A 7,950-nucleotide genomic window follows, 5' to 3' on the forward strand; every position below is an offset into this window, starting at 1 on the left:
CCGCACCATAGTATGGCCGAGAGACGGCCTCGACGTGAAAAAAGTGAGTCAAATTCGCCTGGCGCAAGCGCTAGCAATGGCGGCCTTCCTCACGCCGAACGAGACCGAGGAAGACATCGTTTGCCCGAACGCAACCCAGAACATTCTCGTCGTGTCCACGCCGACCGAGAAGAACGCGAACGCATACGCCGGAGTTCACAAGCTTCACCTAAGAGAAGGCGCATTCAAAGTGGCCGCATACATTGCGGCGGCGGAAAACACGTGCAAGGAGGGTCATCAGAGGAGTAGACCCCAAAATCAATGAGGCCCAGCTTCAGGCCGTGATCGTGAACCAAAGAAATCCCAAGGCCTTGGAAGCCAAGCGGGTCAAAAACATTTCGACGGTGGTAGCGCTCTTCTACGGCATGAAGTGCCGAACTATGTCATGTGTGGCGTAAGCCTAATACGCTGCACGCCATGCAGGCGGCAGAACGACCTGTGCTACGGGTGCGGTGACTTGGGCCACAGAGTCGACGTCTGTCCAAATCCTGACAAGAAGAGGTGCCGCGGCTGCGGAGTCAACGACCCGGCTGAAGACCACCAGTGCTCGCTAAAGTGCGCCCTCTGCGGGGGAGCACTTGGGCGACGAGGGCCAACACCTGACGGCGTCGGCAAGTGCAAGCAACGATACCAAATCCCTTACGTCGTGCGGCGCAGGAGGCGCCGACGCAGAAACGCGAAGAAATCGCAGCTGCAAAGCCAGCCGCAACAGCTGGAGTAGATCACGCGATGGATGGATGGATGGATGGAAGGAAGGTAGGGGGCGTCCCCTTTGATATGGGGTGATGGCAGTTGCCACCATGCTCAGATTTTTTATTTTTGTTTAACTGTGTTGTAAGTTATTAAAATTCGCCATTTTCTTTATATACGTCTTCCTACACCTTTAACCTTATGTCACCTCTCTGCTTTTGAGCCACCAATCCCCCAATCGCTTTTTGCTCATTTCCACCGAATTTCTATTTACATGACTATTGTTATCTCTGAACCCTAGGCCTCAGGAAGCGTGACTGTGTCCGCATCGACATCGAGATGGATACCATCACATTTTAGTATGAGGTGTTCTATCGTTTCTGCAGATTTACCACACACAGTACATGTGTCTTCTTCTTCGTTAAATTTCTTTTTATAGCTCCGCGTTCTAAGACATCCTGACCTAGCATCAAAGAGGAGGACACTGCCTCTTGAGTTATCATAAAACACTTCCTTCCTGATCTGGTGTTTCCAGTATCGATATAGTTCAACACTATGCTTCTTTTCCATTGAATTTATCCAATTTTTATCTTCCGCGTTTTTAACCTGTCGTTCAATGCTCTGTCTTTCTTCGTCCTCGTGTCTGGCATACTTACTGGTTAGCTTCCTAGTACTTTTCTGCCATTGTGAGTCAACGCTCTTTCTGTATAGGTATTTAAACACCTTAGCTGCCCACCTGTTATCGTCCAATTTTCTCAGGCGTTTTTCGTATAGGATTTTACTCTGAGCTTCCCGTGCTTCGAACGATGCCCAGCCCATATCCCCCTGTACTGCTTCGTTTGTGGTTTTCCCGTGCGCACCTAGTGCTAATCTTCCAACAGCTGTCTCATTTACTTCTAGTCTCGACTGAACTTCTGCCTTTAAGCACAGGACCGCATTCCCGAAAGTAAGCCCCGGCACCATTACTCCCTCCCAAATAACTCAGTACCTCATACCTGTCGTACCCCCCCCAATGCCCTATGTTACAATATCCCGGCACCTCTTAGCCCTTTTGCTTTGAGAGACTGTTCGTGCTTTTCCGTGTACATCTGCCCTTTGTTTATCCATAACCCGAGATATTTGTATTCGGCCACTTCGGGAATTTCATGGCCTTGTATTGTAAGCTTCTGATCAGCTGTATCGTTGAAAAACATCCCACCGGACTTAGCTGCACTAAAGCTGAATCCTAGACTGTCTCCCTCGTCTCCACATTAATTAAACAGAGTTTGCAAATCTTCCTGGCTATCTGCTAACAATACAATGTGGTCCACATACATTAAACCCGGTAGTCGTTGCTCAACAACCTTTCCACCTAATCTGTACGACAGATTATACCCTAGATTGCTTCCTTGTAACTTTCTTTCCGTACTTATCATATACAGCATGAACAACAGCGGTGATAGAGGGCAGCCTTGCCTTGAAGGGAAGCTGAAACGGTTTTCAATTTCCATGAATTGCTGGTATTGGGACGAACAGACCTAATAATTTACGGTTCCGAAATTTTTTCCGTAGTTTCGTTAATATAAGGGGCGGAAATCGCTTTCTAAATCACCCCCGCGGACACGCCCCCATAGCTTCCCGGAGCGCCGGGTGAGGTGGTTGCCAGAGGAGAGAACCGGCGAGAGTGACGTGATTCGCGGGGACCGAGCTGCCGGACCGGCGTGCTGGCATGTGCTGGCATGCCTCTTTGCGTCCTGCGCTTTACTGAACGACGCTACGAGAGATCTGCCGCCGCCGCCGCTACGTTTTTCTTTTGCGATTTTCGTAAACTGTTCTTTCCTTCTGTGCTGCGTGAGTGCCTACAGCCAAGGGCGCCCAACATGCCCTCGTTCTGTGCAGCATTCGGCTGCGCGAACACAGGCGGGCGAGACGATGTGGTGTTTCACAGGTTCCCGAAGAACAAGAAGCTTGCAGCGCAGTGGGTCCGTGCGGTGAGGAGAGATAAGTTCGTGCCGACGAAATCAATTGTGCTATCCGCGATAGCCGGATAGCCTTACGACAAATGCGGAAACGCGTTGTTGCTATAGCGTTGTTATACTCCGTTTCATACATCAGGTGCAACGCTCTGGAGGCTTGAGATACTTCTTGCAGCGGCTGCGTTCGCACCTAGAAAAAGTTCGGTGTTTCTTGACCCGATGTTTTAGAAAATCTTCCATATATAAGCTCAGTTCTGAATGAAAAAAAAGAATTTACCCATAGAAACAATCCGCGTACTTATACGGCTGCTAACACGTTCTTTTAAACCAATTTTCTTTTCAGCATTTTTTAATTGCAGCCCGTCGCGACAGCGTCACGTGCATGCTCGCGCGAGCAAACGCCGCTGGCACGCTGCGAAGTATAGACGGAAACGCGCGCAGTAATAAATTTTGGTGACCGGACTTCGTGCGTAGCTTCCACAGCGTTGCACCTGAGGTATGAAATGGAGTATAGGCTTGCCTAGTGACGTTCGACGTACGGTTGCAGTTATCGTGTTTACCACAAGGCGGTGCTAAAACTGCCTAATATCTTTATGTCAACACTAGCATGGAGCACGCATACCGATTCTTGATCGAGCCACAATCGCAAAGTCGTCGAACCATAGTATGAATATTGCACATATAATACCTCTGGCCATCTCTGGATGTGTATGATAAGCAACTTCCATGACTGTACCTCGCAGCACTGCATGTGCGCGCTTTGAAACTCTGCACTTATGTTCGCGATCATCTATCAACACTAAATAAACCACGGGACTTAAGACAAGCAGCGGCAAGGTGCTTGACATCACGGAATTGCACCCGTGTTTACAATCTAATGAGAAGTTAGTGCTTCGGTATTCTTCCAGCAGCAAGTTCCCAGTGACACTTTAGCGCATTTTTTCTCCCGTCATTGGAACGTGCAGCTACATGAAAAAAAATACGTACCAGCTAAGATTTCCAACGCGCGAGAAGGTGTACACATCGCTCTCGCTGTTGGCACACTCAACATCGTCGTTGCCGCCGTTGCCGCCATCGTTTTCCGTATCGGCTGTCGGTTCGAACATGTACGGCGAAAATACAAGCTGTCCGAGACAGCGAGAACGTTCCATAATGCTTACAACTCAGCTATGAAGCCAGAACAGAACAGCGTGCTACGCTCTGAAAGGGCGGCGCCGACCGGCGACTGCCGCGAATGACGTCACAGGGCCCCGACCAATCACGGGCAACAGCGGCGTTCGCGCGATACCCTGAGGCGCTGGTGCGCGTTTTCTTGAAAAAATTGCCGCTTGCGTTTGTTTCCGCCCTTTTTGAACCAGATATTCGTGTTCAGGGGACTCAAAACTGTAGAATGCCGCAGAGAACTCATTTTTTTTTTCGAAAAGTGTTTCAGCTTCCCTTTAATCGTTTGTGTACCTCGACAGTTGTACTCTGAATTCCTTCCCATGTTATTTGAACATTATTTTCTGGATATATTTCCTGTAGAAAACCAATTACCTCATGGCCGACACCTTCATCTTTTAATATGTTCCACAGGAATTCCATGTTCACGTTGTCGTATTCACGTTGTCGCATGCATCGCCTATGTCCAGGAAGGCTAAATACAGAGGCCTATTTTTCGCCTTAGCTATTTCTATGCACTGGGTAAGCACGAACAGGCCATCATCTAAGCGCCTACCACTTCTGAACCAGTTCTGAAGTTTTCCGAGTATTCTATTACTTTCTACCCATGACTGCATTTTTAATTTCACCGCCTGAATCGCCAGCCTATATATAACTGATGTTATCGTAATTGGCCGGAATGATTTTATATTCGTGTTATCGCATTTCCCTTTATAAATCAAATTCATTTTACTCTGTTTCCAGCTGCCCGGAATTTGCTTATTTATTATGACTGCCTCCAATGCTTTTATCAGCGTTTCCTTGCTCTTGGGCCAAGTTCATTAATTAACTTGATTGGAATTTCGTCTATCCCTGCGGACGTACACTTTGGAACATTTGCTTCCGCCTTTTTTCAGTTAAGATTGGTCAGTTCTAAGCTGTTTTCTATTGTGCTATCCTGTGTTGCTCCATCATTTGGGGCGACTACCCTATCGTCTTTCCCAAATGACTCAGCTATAATTGAACCAATGTAGTTCACAGCGTCATCTCCCTCTAAACAATTTCCCTCGGCATCGTGAATCTGTTCCTGCTTTCTGTGATTCGCGTTAGCCAGCCAGCTTATACGAGTTATATTGGGTTACGATTCCAGCGTGGCAAGCGCCTCTAGAAGGGGACGTCCGACAACGCCGACACGTCGACAGCGCAGCCGATCGAGAGGCCGCTCGCACTCCAGGGGGCGCTCCCGCCCCCATGTGCGGATTCAAGAGGTGGCCTCCCTGGGCGCACCGGGCCAAGCCAATGCCGCAGCCGAAACCACAATCAAAGGTAACGCAGGTAGCATTGCCAAAGCATAACAAGGAAGACCCTATAATAGCTCAGCTAGCGGAAGAAAATGCGCTTCTCAAAGCGGAGATTGTACAAATGAGGGCGGATTTCGAATCGTTTCGGAAACGAGGTTCCACTCCCCAGCTAGTCGAACAACAGCAGCAGCAGGTGCCGCAAAGTACACCGACCCCGCAATGAGAGCAGTCGGTTCGCTCGGTCAAACGCAGGGCCCCTCCCCTGACGGAGGAGGGAAACCTGGCGAAACACGAGTCCAGTAACATCCTATTGGGCATTCAACAGTCGATTAGCTCTTTGCAGCTAATGGTCCAGCAACTAGCGGAAAGCATAATAGCGCTCGCGGCAAGAGTGACGCGTATGGAAGCACACATGGCGCCTGCAGGTGCTAAACAAATCCAAGGTATCAATAATGGCGAAGAACTCAACCAGAGAGCTGGTCGTGTGGCAGTGGAATTGCGCTAGCTTCAAAAAGCGCAAGGCTCCGCTGCTACAGTTCGTTGCCTCACAGGCGGACAAACTGCACGTCATAATCTTGCAAGAAACTTTGGGTAGCGAGGCGACCCTGCCCGGCTACCGGGTTGCCTCGTCGAATTTCGAACAGGGTAACGCGGAGTGGCGACCCTCGTCGCGAATGAACACTCTTTCAAGGAACGCGATTTGAAATTAGGCAACGCGAAAGCGGAGGTAACCGCGATCGAAATCATACCGAACGGTTGGCTGAAAAACAGCGTATTCGTAGTGCGCGTGTACAGCCCGCCCTCAGACCACAGACAATCGTTGGCATCGATAATAACGAAGGCGACATGAATGGCCAGGGGGGCCCCGCTAATAGTGGCGGGAGATTTTCACGCGCCTCATAAAGTCTCGGGTTGTGCAAGACCAATGCCTAAGGGAGAGCGGCTATTGGAGGTAGTCACTACGTGCTGGCGACGGACCCCCGCTATCCGACTCGACTAGGCACGTCGGTGGCGCGGGACACGACGCCCGACCTGACCTTCGTCAAAAACGTGCGAGGGGCCGAGTGGCACAACCTGCACGAGAACCTCGGCAGCGACCACTGCATACTGGCGGTGACGATCCCAATCAGGGCGGCACCACCGAGAGAATTGAAGGTCACCGACTGGGACACCTTCCGCAAACTAAGGAAGGAAGACACAAGCGAATACGCGGACCTAGGCCGCCTCTTTAGAAGGCTCAAAGAGCACGTTAGCACCGCGACGAGGGTCGTCCAAACCGAACTGAAGGTGGAAAGGATGGACGCGAGATTTTCACACCTATTAGAGGCAAAGAATTCCATCACGGCCAGGTGGAAAACGCAAAGACTAAATCGCAGGCTGCGAAAGAAAGTAGCGGCACTAAACCGGAAAATCGAAGCGCATTCGATCGAGCTTTCCAAGCAACAGTGGAACGAGGTGTGCGCGTCGGTAGACGGACAAATGAGAGCCGGAGGCAAATGGAACCTCCTAAAGAAACTGTTAGACGACAGGCAATTCAAAGGCAATCAGAGATTGGCAATCGATAGGATTTTACACAAGCAAAACGAGCAGAGCAGAGCGCAGAACGAGCTCCTAAATGAACTGGCGGAGACGTATCTGCCACTGGCCCCGTCAGGCGACGGCGACTATCCACAATATGCCGGCGCAGTGCAATAAAGTTATCACCACCACCACCGGCGAAGAGGTCGAAGAACTCGACGTGTCCTTCACGGAATCGAAAATGTGGGATGCCTTACAAAGCCTCAACGGACGCTCGGTGACGAGCGTCCGTTGAGAAACCTAGACGGATAGTCGGTCGAGAAGCTCACCGAAGAAATCAGCAGAGCGTGGGAAACGGGACGAGTACCAGAGGTCTGAAAAGAGGCCTCGGTCTTACTAATACCGAAACCCGGTAAACAACTCGGCGGAGAACATGCGGCCGATATCGCTAACCGCGTGCGTGGGCAAGACGGCGGAGCATGCCATGCATAACCGAGTATCGCGGTACCGTCATAGATAGAGGGGGCCTGTTCCCACATAGCATGGTGGGCTTCAGACCGGGCCTAGCTCTCCACACAGGATGTAATGTTACTACTCAAGAAACATATAATCGACGGCATGACCAGAGACACCAGGGGAATACTGGCCTTGGACCTAATAAAAGCGTTCGACACGGTCAAACACAGATTTCTAATGGAAATGATCTCGGTGATGGGGCTCGGCCGGAAATTCCACTCTTACATAGGCTCCTTCCTCAGAGACAGGAAGGCCACGATCAAAATAGGACATGCCACGTCCGATTGGTACACGCTGGGCGCGAGGGGCACCCCAAAAGGGGCGGTGCTCTCCCCACTATTATTCAATCTAGCAATGAAAGGGCTCTCCGACCGGCTGACGAGAGTGACCAACGTCAATCACGCCCTGTACGCAGAAGACATTACGGTTTGGTGCCCGGGAGGGTCCGATGCAGAAGTAGAGCGGGCTCTTCAAGAGGCGCTGGACACAACGGAAGAGTACCTGAAGGAAACGGGACTCCGCCTGTCAGCCAGCAAATCGGAACTGTTATTGTACAGGCCCTCGAAACAAGGCATGAGGAATTTGACGCCGATCGATCAAATACCGATCAAATTACACACGAGTGACGGCCAGCCGATCCCCATAGTGGACACGCTATAAGAATCCTGGGGCTGCTAATTGAGGCTAAAGGCGGTAACACGCAAACGCTCATGAAACTCACGTCCAAAATGGAGAACATGCTCCGGCTGATTCCCAGGGTGACCAACCGCAGAGGAGGGCTCAACGAGAGC

This window comes from Dermacentor variabilis, chromosome 6 (assembly GCF_050947875.1).
Source record: "Dermacentor variabilis isolate Ectoservices chromosome 6, ASM5094787v1, whole genome shotgun sequence".
Classification (NCBI taxonomy): domain Eukaryota; kingdom Metazoa; phylum Arthropoda; class Arachnida; order Ixodida; family Ixodidae; genus Dermacentor; species Dermacentor variabilis.